Genomic DNA, 14852 nt, shown 5'->3' with positions numbered 1-14852 from the left:
AAACTAAAAGTGTGAGCACACGACCTCTTTTTAAAAAAAATATATATATATGGATTTTTGATACATTGTTTGAAAGTTAAAGTTTAGATTTTCGCATGTTTTGGTCTTGTATGATTTGAGGGTCGTTACAAGTGGTATTAGAGCTCGAGTTGAGCCGATTCTTTAGACAAACCAACATGTACATTCTGCAAGATAGACCAGAACTCATTGTAAGTATTGTCTTTTCATATCTGTTTCCTTTGTTTTCTTTTATTTACCTCAATTCTACAATTTGTAGGTGCGATGGCAGATTTGCCAGCGATAGTTAATTTGGTCTTAGAGGACCCACTTTTTGGGTATCCTCTAGCACAGAGACTCCACTTTCATTAGGCCTTCCATAGCACATACCCGCGTGTGGTCCCTGGAGAAAATGACTCTTTGTCGGAAGTATGGGAGTGGACGTATATGATCGATATAATCCTTTGGGATATGGAGATTCCACCTGCCTACGAGGTGAGGCTGGCTACCCTATTGTAACGACCCAACTATTCTAAACCTTGGAGCATTAATAACTACTATACTAATCTTAAGAAAACGTACATACGAAAATACCATAACTTTATTTAAAACTGTAAAGTAAAGGTTTAAATACATAAAAATTTCACTTAGGATATGGGATCCAATTGTTTTGAAAATAAAACAAAACATAACTTAACTAAATTGGTTACAAAATTAAATGCGGAAAAATAATACATAGAAATCATAACTAAAAGATTTTAAAACATCATCCTCGAATCGTACGCGCAATCCACCGACTCCATCCTGCCACAATACACATCCCCAAGCTGCCAAGAACCTTCCTGCTGCCATAACTATTTTCCTGCACATATAAAACATAAAGGAATGAGCCTAATGCCCAACAAGGAAAATCTACTACAAGCATGAAACATATACATACACATAAACTATAAACTATAAACTATAAACTATAAACTATAAACTGTAAACTATAATCATATTACTATATAAATACAACATCTATTACAATGGCCATCATACTTCTTGGGACTTGCTAGCTAAGCAATCATATGCCCATAAATTTACGGGGCTAGTTATCTAAACAAGTCCTATAAATTTATGGGGCTCGTTATCTAAACAATCATATGCCCAAGGAATCTACTATTGGGACTTGTTATCTAAACAAGTTATATATTTGTTATCTAAACAAATAATGTAATTGTTATTTAAACAATTCATATACTAAAACAACTAAAAACATATCATGCTTATAACATAGAGATATATCAACAACATAAAAGCATACAAATCTACCCTATTTTCCTTACCAAAAACCGGGATGTGAGAACAAGATCGAGACTTTGGAACACTCCTAAAAACCATAATAAAGAGGTGAGTACACTAAGGAAAAGAGATAAAAAGAATGATCTACACCATCAAAAAGATACTTACCGACAAGAACCTCAAGTTCAAGAACATAGATGCCTAACCAAGAATAAAGATTATGAGTTAGGATTTAAGTAGAAAAACTATAAGAACAATACACAAAGGAACTATAATTAGGAATACCTTTAATGCTTCTATGACCGAACTACACCTCGAAACCGAAATATACTATGAACCTTACTTCCCAAGTGTTTGATAAGTATATAATGATTAAGCTTATCACCCCAACCCAAGTGTTTAACACTCTAAAGTAATCCTAGCAGCTTGTAGGCTCTGAACTCAGCTTGATGAATGAAGAAATGGCTGGGTACTAGGTCCTATTTATAGAGTTCAAGAATGAAAAGATCTTCATTTAGCTTGAATAAAATAATGGATTTTTAATTGAAAAACATTTGAATTATCATTCAGCAGAGGCTGAAGACTCAGTCAGAAAGATTATGGACTTATCAAGAGGTTAAGGATTAAAATGAGCTCGGTTTCAAAATTGTTCAAAAATCTTGAACCATAGCCAATATATCGCCCATGCTAGGCGATATATCGCCTGGGCTGATATATCCGAGGCTCGTCGAGGTGGTCGTGTGAAGCTACGTGTTTTTCGTATCCCCGTATGGCGATATATTGCCCCCTACAGCTGCGATATATCGGTATACGTTGAAATATTATACACGTAATTACACTTTTTCAGCCTAATTTGAATTGAGTAAACAGCCTTGACTAAGTCCTTTAACGATTTCAAAGATGCTGGCAGACCCTAGGATTTTCGAATATTGCTCTTAATAAACTTATTCCTCAAAAATACTTAATTTCTCATTAAATCTACACATGACAAGTGTTATTATCTTATTGGGTCTATCTAAACCTTATAGTACAATAATTATTATCTCCATAATAAGTCATATTAATCAAACCTTAGGTTGTAATTAATATTCTTAAACTATCGGTTAAACTTAGAAAATCTACAAGTGTTACTACGAGTGTCCAACTAAGTCCTGGCTTGAACTAAAATCCACGGTCAGAAAAATACTACAACTATTACTAGCTATTACTATTACTACTATTATCGAACTAGCTAAGTAAAGTTCCTAGACTCTACACCTATAACTAAGAGACAAGGTGTTTTACTGGTTCCAGCATCACTACGAGAACCCCACCACCATCTCCTGGCTAGCATTCTGAGCATCTGTCGAGCTCACACTCAGACTGCACTTCTGCTTGTCCCAGTGGTAGAAGAGATACCGAGAGGGGGAGAGGGGAGCAGTGGCTCCCGCACCGAGCGTTGCACATCAAGAGCCACCCCTGTCCGCGGAGGTAGCTGCAAAAAATGGCGAGGTGGTGGAGTAGATGGCCGAGCCAGTAGTGGACCTTGTGGAAGACAACGAGAGCAAACCAGAGGAGGATCTTGAGCAGCTAGACGAGTATACAGACCTAGAATTGGATATGCTGATGGATAGCCTAGATTAGGTTATGCTGTGAGGGTCTTGTTGATAATTTTTGTAAAGACTGGGAAAACCTACTAGGTTGTAGGACTTTTGTATAGTTGTAGTAGGCGTATGTAGAAACCTGACATGTAGCTAAGGTTCTCTTTTGTATTTATCATGCTGCTAGCGAAAACATTATGGCATGTTCTGTCATGATCATTTTGTATTTCTCTGTTATAGCCCTGAATGTTATGACTACCCGTTTTGGGTTGAATCGTTATGATTTTCTTTTCTTTTCCTTATGTGTGGAAAATTTTTATACTCAAATGTTTTAAACATTGTTGTATAGAGACTCGCGATGGTGCCTAACACCCGAGCAAGGGGAGGTCAAACTGTTAATCCACCAAATCCAGCCGAGAGAGTGGCCATCAACCAAGATGTAGCTCGTGACCGAGACAGAGGAAGGGGTTGAGGACGAAGGAAGGCCGAGGACAAAGAGCACAGCCAGAACAAAATCTGGTAACTAAGAAAGAGGATCTAAGAAGGATTGTGCATGAACAGAATGCAACAAACACTCAAATGTTCGAGACATTGATGCGGCTATTCTCGGAAGCTCCACCCAACCACGCACCCCCAGAACCCCGGGAGGACGTTCCTGAACAACGGGAATTCCCAACGCAAGAAGAACCACTGATGGGAGCAAATCTTCCAACGGATGCACCTGGACTATATTACAATGTCCTAGCTCCAACTTGGACTTTATCTTACTATGTCCTAGCTCCAACCCAGACTAAAATTTTACTATGTCTTGGCTCCAACCAAGACTATAATCTCACAATGTCCTAGCTCCAACCCAGACTAAAATTTTACCATGACCTGGCTCCAACCCGGACTATAATCTCAACATGTTCTGGCTCCAACCCGGACTATAATCTCACCATGCCGTGGCTCCAACCCGGACTATAATTTCACCATGTCCTGGCTCCAACCCGGACTATAATCTCACCATGTCCTAGCTCCAACCCGGACTAAATTTTACCATGTCCTAGCTCTAACCCTGACTATAAATATAATAAGGTTCTGGCTCCAACCCGTACTCACTTACCATTAAGTCGCAGAATGCATAAGCATTGCAAAGGTAGGCATTAAGCGTGCCCTAGTCTTAACGACCCAAACAAAATTAGTGTAATCTACTACTATAAGAACACACTAATATATTCATGTTGTAGCCAAGAAAAAGAAAGGCTAACTTACTTGGAGTCCTTAGCTCCTACTTGGATCATTAACAACGCTATTCGTTTTCCCTTTTTGCGATTAGTGTAATTAATAGAGTGTAGTCAGATTAAACTATGACTAATATTCTATGATAGCTACATTCAATAAAGTTCGCTTAGAGAATCTATACTGACATTTCAATTTACTGAGTATAAGACTAGATTCTCCTTTAAATTAATTTATAGTTTCCTGAGAAAAATTGTCCTTAGAGCAACATGCTCTCCATGTTGTGCATTTTAATATTCTATCTCTATAAGACTCTCTCAATCGTATTACGTATATTTTGGTTATTTATAAAATGAGTTTGAAACGACTCTTAATCTTAGAAAACCACCCACTTCCTACTCAAGTATGGAGTTTACCGTTTTCCATCCTTTACACAAAAATACCGCATTTCAACCTTTTACAATTTATTATCCGTTAATGATAATACTTTTTTATTTACGGTTTTATAAAACCTAACTCCCATTTTTACCATCTTTAATCCATAACCTAGGATCTCTATTACGTCATTTTCGAAAAGAAAGGGAAATTGGACCTGTGTTTATAAAATGCTCAAAATGAATTCTCAATAACCTTAAACTAATTTGGGATTTGTTAGATATCCAAAACTTTAGCTATTTTTTAAAACAACTTCATTTCCAATTCCGAACTTAACTTTTTCACTATTCATTTTAACGTGATAAAAATCCCGCTTTTAAGCTCATATTCAATGTAACGTTCGTAACCACAACCCGTTAAAATCTCGTTCACATATTATGCATCCGAATTATGGGAACTAGGCAAAAACTCACGTCAAAAATTCAATTTAGGTTAGGAGAACTAACCTCCCAAAACTCGATTTTTGTTATGGTTTAAAATTACTATGTTTCCCCATTTTTAGGTAACTTAGAAAAATTACTACTCTTAAACCATGGCATATTTTATTTTAAAATTTTCCCAGGGGCTTAATTCCTATCTTAAAAAATTTCTCACAAAGTTTTATAATTTTTGCGAAGGTAAAACCCATTAAACCATTTAAAGACATTTGGGCAGTTGCCTGAAGCCCTAGGAGTTTTTCTTAGATTTTTAGGGTTCTTTGAAAAGTTATTTCTCTTACACCGTACCCTATTTTTCCTAAAATTTTACCACGATATTTAATAATATCTATTTTAGTTTCTGTCAAAATTTTATAATTTTAAGGATAGGGGAGCCCATTAAAAAATGTAAGACAATCTGGGTAGTGTTTGCTGGCCAGAAATTTTGTTTTCAAATTATTAGGGCAAAATTTGAAAAACCATTACTCTTTAACCATTTTGAATTTTCCTCTAAAAATTTTAAGTGATCCTTATAAATACTTAAACTAACAATTTACCAAATTTTAGAGTTTTTTGCTTTGTTAAACGTGTTCAATATTCAAAACAATCTAGGCAGTGCATGCTACACAGAAATTTTCCAGATTGCATCAAGATGCCAAAAAGTTCATAACTTAGGTTTGAAAACACGTTTTTTGATTTTATAAATCCTAAACTCAAGTACACATCCAGAACTATGCAACCATACAAATTATTTCCACAAAAAGTTGTAGTAGGGTACGATCTGACTCGTTGGAAGTCAGACCACGAAAACTTGGCAACATGCATTTCTACACATTCTAGCAAAAATAAACACAACTAGCAAAACCCTAGCCACGTGCATGCATGCAAATCAAAAAATCAACCAATCTAACCGTAAAGCAAAAAAAAAACTTCAAAAACCAACAAAACAACCTATACAACAAGATCTAACATCAATAACAAAAAACAACTCAAATACAACCAAAAATCTAACTTTGATGGTTCTAGCTTGGAGATGAGGTTCCCTTAGCCTTTCAAACTTCCTCCTTGTGTTCTATATACTCAAACCGATCCTCAAGGTTCCACATGCAGATTTTTTTTTATAATAGTGTTAGGGTAGAAGATGGAGATGAGTGGAAACTTACAAAACCTCTAAAATTCTTACATTTGTTCTCACTAATCATCAACAAGCTTCAAATCTTGAGATCCTCCTAGAACCACCTCTCTTGAACCCTAGGATACAAGATCCATGCCATGCATGGCCATTTGAATCACATTCATGCATATCCACCCCTTAGGGTTTTGGATTTGAAGAAGAAGCACTACAAGAAAAAATGCTTTTAATAACACCAAAAATGTGTTATCAAAACCTACGATAACACTTTCTGATGTGTTAAGATAGACTATGTTATCGTAGGTCAGGGTACTTTACATAACACTTTATCAGTGTTATACAGATGTGTTATTGTACTGTCAACGATAACACAATTTCTGTGTTATTTTAATATATAGATAAGTGTTGAATTATGTTATTTATAGTCGATACTATAACACTTTTTTTATGTTATACTACACTTTAGTATAACACTTTTTTTGTGTTATACTACACTTTACTATAACACATTTTTTGTATTATACTATACTTTAGTATAACACATTTTTGTGTTATACTACACTTTAGTATAACACATTATTTGTGTTATATAATGAAGTTTGCATAACATAATTCTTTACATAAAAAGTGTTATTGTAATATATATTATAACTCAATTTTCGTATTATTGTTATATTTAAATATGTTTAAATTCTCATTATATATTTTATTTATATAACACTAATTTATTCTATTATATTTTAATTTTTTTTTATATAATTAAAATTAGCTTTCTAATATATACTAGCATCATCAAATGAACTTGATTTTCAAATAACAAAAAGTAAGAACATTCAACATTGAATTAACAATCCACAATTTAGTTTAAAACATTCAACACTGTCATCAACAACAAAATATTATTTAAGTATTCAAGGAGTCTAAAAGTTACTACTTTTAACACAAATAAATAAACAGAGTTACTACTTTCAAGGAGTCTTAAGTATCCTTTTATACTTCGCTTGTCACATCTGCAAAATAAACAAAGAAATATTTTATTGTTATTATCTAGCATCACAAATTACTTCAAGAAAAATGCTATGGAAATTATATCCAAGAAAGGACACCACATACAAAATAATGGATTCACAACTACACCAAAGCAAACAAAAACCATTCTACTTCGAAACTACTCAAAAATGAGCCTTTTACTTAAGAGTGTCAAAAACCATAATCTCCAAGTCTCCACATAAGATATAAAGGAAATACTAGCAGTTTTTTCTTTTTTGGTTTCATCAGATTATGACAGGTGAGCAAAAGAAACAATTAATTGAAGTCGCACAGAATAGATTAGCATTTGCTAGTTTGGTAAAGTTGAGTTCTTTTCACCATTGTCAAATCTACCAATAAAGCTAAGATCAAAAGATTTATACAATTCTAATTAACATAGCTAAAAGTCAATAGTTCTATTGTTACTGTCACATTATATTCATTAGCAAAGCAACCATAAGCTTCTGATGAATGTTAATTAAGAAGTTCAAAAGCACCATCACAAACTTCATCATATGCCATACAACCTTTAATGCATATACAACTCCAAAAAAATTAGTTACTCCTATTGCCACTGCTAATAAACTTATGTGTGAGATATGAGTATGAGAGAAGGCATAGCTCCATACCTAGGGAATCTGTAGAGTGCTAGAGGTGTTGTTGCCAGAAGTCTTAACTTTAAAGTGAATAACAAGATTACTGCAGTAGATTGTTGCTGCAGAGTTTATATGTTTTTTTTCTTTTTGATTCTTTGATCCCTGAAAGTAAATAAGAATGACCATAACAAATTAACCAACCAAATCAGAATGCATATGAGACAAAAAAGCACAGAAGAAAATCTTACTATCAATCAATATCAACTTTACCATTCTTAGTAATAGAATAGGAAACAGACCTATCATGTTTTGACCCAATAAAGCTCCATGACTTCATCGATTTTTAATAAACACATCTTCTCACCAATTTCCAAAAATAAACTACCACTAACTATTATTATTTTACTTATGACAAATACATAAACCATCAAAAGGAGCATGTGCACAAACCAGTACAGTTAACAAATTCTTTAGGGAAAATAAAATAAAATAGAGAAGATAACATCTTGAATACATCTTTTCCCTACATTGTTTCACTTTCAAAAAAGAGAAATCAAGTTAATACAAGTTGCCCTCACCAAGGAAAGCCTCTGCTCGTAATAAAGTTTGTGGCATTCTACAAGTAGCTGAATAAACTCTTTTCTTGATGATCTACTTTCAATTTCCTTCAGCACTAGCTTAAGCTGCAAAACTTCAATTATTAGATATGGTCACATAAAATCTCTCAAATTGAGAAGTCTACTCCACTTCAAATTGAAAACTTATTCAATAGCATCATCCAACCAAGAATACACCCTCAGCAAGAGATGCCTTGCTGCTACTATTGCTCCGGATTGCTGACTGAACCTGATGAAGAAACAATAACCATATAGAACCAGAACGTTTTCTTTTTTAGGTAAGAAACAGAGCACTTGATTTAAGACCAAAAGGAGACAGAAACAGAGGTCTACCAACCCAACAAAACAGCACAAAACAATGGAGCGCATTAATTCAACCCCTACATTATTTTACCTGAGAAGACGCACTTTTGAGTACAGAAAGTACATGAGAGCGAATCATACCCAATGCTCGAGACTGTCATAACAAAAAAATTACTCAATTATTGGAAATGGAAACAAATTTTAGTGGAAACACACTCAAACTTCTAGGCATATCCAATTAAATTAATAATATAACTCCTAATTATTTAATATGTTGTTCTATATCTTTTTGAGCTAACAGAGACTTTTGAGAAGAAAATGGGGAATAAGTTTAACAACTGTTTCTCATTCGTGCAAAATGGTGAAGAGGATTGTCCTATAATTTAGCATTTTTTTTTGGTCAGGTCTATGTTTGAAATATTTTATTATTAATCAAAATGTCTTTTATATTATGGGTTAGTTATGCTAACACAAACATCTTCACCAAGCCTTCACTGTCAGTTTAGGTTGTAGTTTACTCATTCACTGTCAGCCTTCACTGCAGTGCCCCAAGGTTGTTTCAAGTTTACCATGGTTGGTTTGTGCTATTACTGATTCAAGGCTTTTGCATAAAAGATTCTGAGCTCATCCCAATTGGCTGATCTGCTTTTTCCAGAAGGAGCTAAAGATTTTCAAGAAAATAAATAAAAAAAAGTGGATAATTTTATTATAGGTGTTTGTTTTTTTTTAATCCATACTGGTGGCGACAACCCAAGGATTGGGAGCTGCCTGATGCATAAACCATCTAGCTTTACTTATACGAAGAGAATTCAGAAACTACCCTACTAACATCACTTGAAGTAGGTAAGATATGGCAATTTTCTGTAGACCAGTCCTTTTTGTTTTTCTCTTTCAAACTAATTTTTCTTAATCTTCTTTCAGTTGATATGAGAAGAAACCATAAAATTTATAACACAAGTTTCTACCATACTAATCTCAATTAAAGTACTCAAAAAGAAAAAAATTGTACCTTTATTCTAGAGGAAAACTGATAGCAAACCTCAGAATCATCCTGTAGAGTGAAAGAAAATTCACAAAATAAGCAAAAGGAGTGTGGTGTAAAGAAGAAAAGACAAAAGGAGTGTGGTCAACAGCTCTTACAACTTCTGAAGTTGTTTCAAATTGCCAAACTCAAGCATCCTTCCCGTGAAGTAGTTACTACTGATCCTTCTGCAATGAGAGAACATGAGTCAAGATTCAAGTGACATAAAACTTGGTTCATTTTGGTCATGGATTTACATCTCTCTTCCAACTATTTAGATGCATGGTTTTTGGGAATGGTTACTAAACTAGCACATGCAGAAAAATGAATCAGTTAAGAGAATTCATATTAGTTTGAAGGAGTTCATTTGATTTCAGAACTGAGTAGACTAGAGATCATACTGTAAAAAATGTGCACTAATATACAAAAGAAATGAACCAGTGATGCACTCAAAAACCTTTTGCAGCATCTCAAGCCCATCAATTTGCTTCTTAAAATATGTGCTTAGAAGTCGTCTATGCAAATCCTCTCTGAAGTACTTCATCAAATCATTCTGCATAAACATGTATGTTAAATAAATTCTGCATTAAATTAGATAGAAAATAAACAAATCTGAGAAACTACTATATCCACAACCTCAAGGTCTTGAATTTTTTCTATCCGTGGATCTTCAAACATAAACCTCCTTACTACCAATCTTTCCCTATCCTCCTGCAGATAAGTAAAGTCCAAATGATTACTTGTCAATATATTCAAAAGTAAGAGACATTAAAAAATTGCTTGCTTAAGTTGTACCTTATTGGAATCTTTAACATTTAGTAAAGCCTGCGATTGAACTGCTATATCTTGAACGGACATAATTGATTCTGACCTCAAAGCCTTCGTACCAACAGTTCTCTTTAAAAAATCATTAACCGAAAAAAATTAAAAAATAAAATAAAATAATAATAATCTCCTTACAAAATTATAAGTTATAAAAGAACTAGAAGTAAGCATTTAAGGAAACATACAGAAGATGCTACTTTGCTTCCATGCTTCAAAACACCATTACAAGTGGATTTACCGACTTTCAAAAGGGTCTTGGATGCAGGGGCCGAAATTGTTTTGGCAGATTCGAAAGATTCTGGAAAAAAATAATTATTATTGGTATAAATCACCAAAACAAAATACAAGCAAGAGACCCGAGTACCCAACAGCCTTACCTTGAAAATTACCATAATGCTTCAAACGTCATGAACAAGAGCTAAAGCTGGTCCCTGAACATCCCTAACAAGCTTCTCAACCTGAAATAATACATTCAAACAATGTGTTCATGCACTAACTGACCAATGAGTCAAAATAGTACCAAAAGTTACTAGTGCACTTACAGTTTCTTATGTACAAACTCTAAAGATTTCAGCAATGCATGTCTCTCCTGCTTTACGAACATCTGATTATTTATCCTGGATGAAAATTTCATAAAGTCATAACCAGAAACAATGGAAAGGGAACTGGCATCATGATTCTTACATCTCTATGCACATTATTGTTAGCATGGAAATATTCTAGCAATGCAAACAAGTAAAAAGAATATTTCACTATTTTTGACAAGTCAGAATTACCGTCAGAGCAGAGGAAGCTGGCTTTAGTAGCTGTACAGCATCAGGAAATTCAGTTAACCCAGATAGTTGTTTTGACAACCACTCAAAAAGATCTTTGCGCCCTTCCGCACCAAGTTTTGCATCTGTCCAAGCTGCTGTAATGTAAGGAACCTGCAAGAAGTATACAATCATGCCACCTGAGACAAAAAAATCTAAACAACTTCCACAGCGTAAAGCAAAAAGAAAAACTTACCATTTTATCAAGATGAACAGCAGAGAGCCAAGAATCTAAAGTATTCAATGTGCATTCCCTCATATGCTTTTTATTGTCACCCAAACATTTCAAAACATCCACTAAAATGCCCTGAAAGAAATCAATACACTCACATTCAAAATTAAAGAGTACACTACATAAAATTAGCGATCATGAATTAGAAATCAACCTTGCTTGCTTTCTCAACAGTTGGACCCATTGCACATGCAACATTGCCAATGCATGTCAATGTTGCCATGACTAAATTTTTGTTGCTGTCACCTAGATGACCCCTTAGAGCACCAAACAACTCAGCTGAAAATAAACATTAAACAATAATTAACAAATGGGAGGATATAAAGGAGGCTGAATAGCATGTACAATAATAAATAATAACAATAGAGGGAGAGAGAATTTAAACACATGATAGAATGTATCAGTTCCATTGGGTTGGACGCACTTGTTAGCCTCTTCCAAAACTTTATTCACAGCTTCAATTGACTCCTAGCGAGCCTAGAAAGCAGAAAATACAAAACATCAAAACACTACAATGGCTGCTAAATATCTCCCCTTTGGACCTTCCAGCAGCAGGCAGGTGTCAGGCTCCATCACTAAAAACATTAATTATGATCAAAATATTACCTTCCAATCCGTACTTTCTAAGCCTTTAAGCAGGGTAGGTGTAATCTTCCCACTAATATCTTCCCGTGGCAGGCCATCTAGTCCATCAGAAGATGCAGATGTAGGTTCTGCTAATTTAATAGTTCTCTTTGGAGCTGCTGCTGCACCCTAGATAAGATATGGGAATACTTCAGTAACAAATAAACAAAAACGAACAATACATGCATCTTGAATGATTAAGTTGGAGCACCTCAAATGGATTCTTCTCATACTCCGTATCCAATGCACTAACAAGTGTAGGTTTAACATCAGAAAGAAACCCTTTAATATCTACAAAAGAAAAGGGGTGGGAGGGAGTTACAAATTAATTATAAAAAAAAAAATCAATGTTTGGGAGCAATTCAACTAAATATTTAAAAGGAAATTGAGGTGTGTGGACAATTCAAATAAAATGAGCATCAACCTGGGCCGACAAATTTATGCAAAACACCCAAAAGCTTGACAGAAAAATTTCTAGTAGCAGCTGCAATTGACTGCAGTCCAATATCTTTACAAAAATCAATTAAATCCTGTAAAACAAAATATATCAATTCCTTTAATAGCTGAATATGGTAATTATTAACTAACAGTTAGACAAAGCAAAAAAGAAAAAGGCCCAAATATAACTCCAAACCTTAAGTTTCAAATGTTAGATGCCAAAATCTTTCACTGCTGAAACCATCCACAGTAGCCCCTCGCTAAGAACCTTGGGATTCTTGTGCTCTTTCAGTATCTTGTAAAGCTACAATACAAATAATTCATTGACTTTTATTGGATTATAAAAAATAAAAAAAGCAATCAAAGAAAAGAAATACAAGTTCCAATCAATTTAGAAGCTAATATGTTTCATCCCTACTTCAGAAGTTCACAAGAGAAGTGCAAACAAACTTCTCTACAGAAATGATTTAAATGTAAGACTTACTCTTTCAAAAATAAATCCAGGACCTACAACTTCACAAAAAGTGTTCACTATTGTGTAACAAGTTTTAAATCTGTTTAATATGATTTCTTTTATGATTTTACTGTTGGCAACATGATTAAAGCTGGTTTCAATTACAGTTTCTCCTATGTTTTTACTGTTGGCAGCATGATTTAAGGTAGTTTCAACTTTCAGTTTCAATAGCAATCATTCCAGATTATCAATCATAATGGTTTATTTTTATTTAAATAGGAATTTAGCAAGAGAAATTTCTCAAGAATATGTTACTAGAAGTTCAAAATCTATTCTGTCAATGTACTCATTGTTTGTTGATAAATTACTGAAGAAATCGATGCATAAAAATAAAGAGAAAGAAAATGAGTTGTTTGATAAAATGAAAAAATAAAGAGAAAAGAAAAATAAGGGAAAAAATAGAGGGATACCCGCTAAATTTTTTCTCCTCTGCTTTCACTCTTCTCATCAATAAATCTATTTAGATCTTGCACCAAGTCATTAAATAAATAGTCAAATCCCTGCATATTCAAACCCAGCCAGCAGGTTGTCTGCAATTTCAAATGTTAAATAACAATTGTCAAATCCCTGCATATTCAAATCCCTGCATATGCTTTATAAAGACTTCAGTTCATGCTAGCAGAAAACCAACATAGAAGCAGACATTTATATTGGTTTTGGTACTAAATCTATCCCAGAACAGAGTAAAAGTTCTTGCCACCACTTTCATTTGTTATCTTGAAAGAAAAATAGTTTATAGGTTAATGAAAATATTATAATCAATGTGCCAACTCATCCACCAGAATTATTGTGGGGAATAAACTCACTTACATGCCTGCTTAAAGCGTGTATGTGTGTGTATATGTGTAATTATCTGTGTACTAGTTTCTCATACCGCGGCACACAAATTACTTTTCTTCTCTTCATTGCAAAACAAGAAATATATGGGGTCCTTTTATCTACTGAACAAACAAGACATAGGGAATAGTAAATAGAGCAGTGTTGTAAATATAGTGTTGGGTTATTCGGAGACATTATACTTATGGAGAGAGCAGCTACTAGTTATTTTCATGGGTTTTGTTGGCTATAACAGTACTAGAAGACCCTTCATGGAAGAAACAAGTGTCCTCAACCATGTATTTAAACATCATTTTTAACAAAAACAAGTGTCGTATATCTCACAATTCAATGCCAAATTAAGAAGCATACAAAGTCAAATTAAGAAAGGATTCAAGGCCAAGAATCCCATTTACTCATTTACAAGCAATTACTCATATATCTCATTGAAGCATTCTGTCAAACACCTTTAATGCATTATTTAAAGCTTAGTAATATATACTTTAAAACAGCAAGCAAGTCCAGATACGTCCTATATTCACTCTTTCTATATATATATATGAGTTTAACTTATATGTAAACATTTTTTCTTATCCGAAAACACACCAAAAAATGAATATATATATATATGAGTTTAACTTATATAAGTTGATTAACAAAGAGAAAATATGATTGATGAATAATTAAATCAATGATGAAACAACCAAAAATGAAATTACAGTAAAAACTTAGAGTGATGAACAATTAGACTAAGAGATTGTACCGCAAAGCTCCTTCGTTGTTCTTCGCGGATTGAAACAAGAAATTTTAACTGTAGTAATTTCGTCTTGAATCAGAGAAACCCTTGACTTGAATGTGGTGAAGCCCTTCTCAGATTTGTCTTTCGTGAAGGGGAGTGAGAGACCGAGAGAGATACTAGCCTACGGGAATGACCGAGAGAGATAGACCGAGAGAGCTACT

The 14852-nt window shown here is 34.0% G+C and overlaps 1 long non-coding RNA gene and 1 pseudogene across 1 annotated transcript; both read right to left on the bottom strand.

The window, feature by feature from the left end:
• Positions 1-8273: 8273 nt before the first annotated feature.
• LOC133777674 (uncharacterized) lies at positions 8274-9872 on the bottom strand. The gene is made up of 3 exons (XR_009868768.1): positions 9751-9872; positions 9620-9661; positions 8274-8536 (listed from the first exon to the last, which is right to left on the bottom strand). It is a non-coding gene; the product is annotated as an uncharacterized LOC133777674 (long non-coding RNA).
• A 38-nt stretch (positions 9873-9910) lies between these two features.
• Positions 9911-14852, bottom strand: part of LOC133779489 (protein MOR1-like) — an 86954-nt pseudogene continuing 82012 nt past the window's right edge.

The sequence above is a fragment of the Humulus lupulus genome, chromosome 5 (genome assembly GCF_963169125.1).
Source record: "Humulus lupulus chromosome 5, drHumLupu1.1, whole genome shotgun sequence".
NCBI lineage: Eukaryota > Viridiplantae > Streptophyta > Magnoliopsida > Rosales > Cannabaceae > Humulus > Humulus lupulus.
Note: the sequence above shows the minus strand (reverse complement) of the source record. Positions and strands in the feature narration are given on the sequence as shown.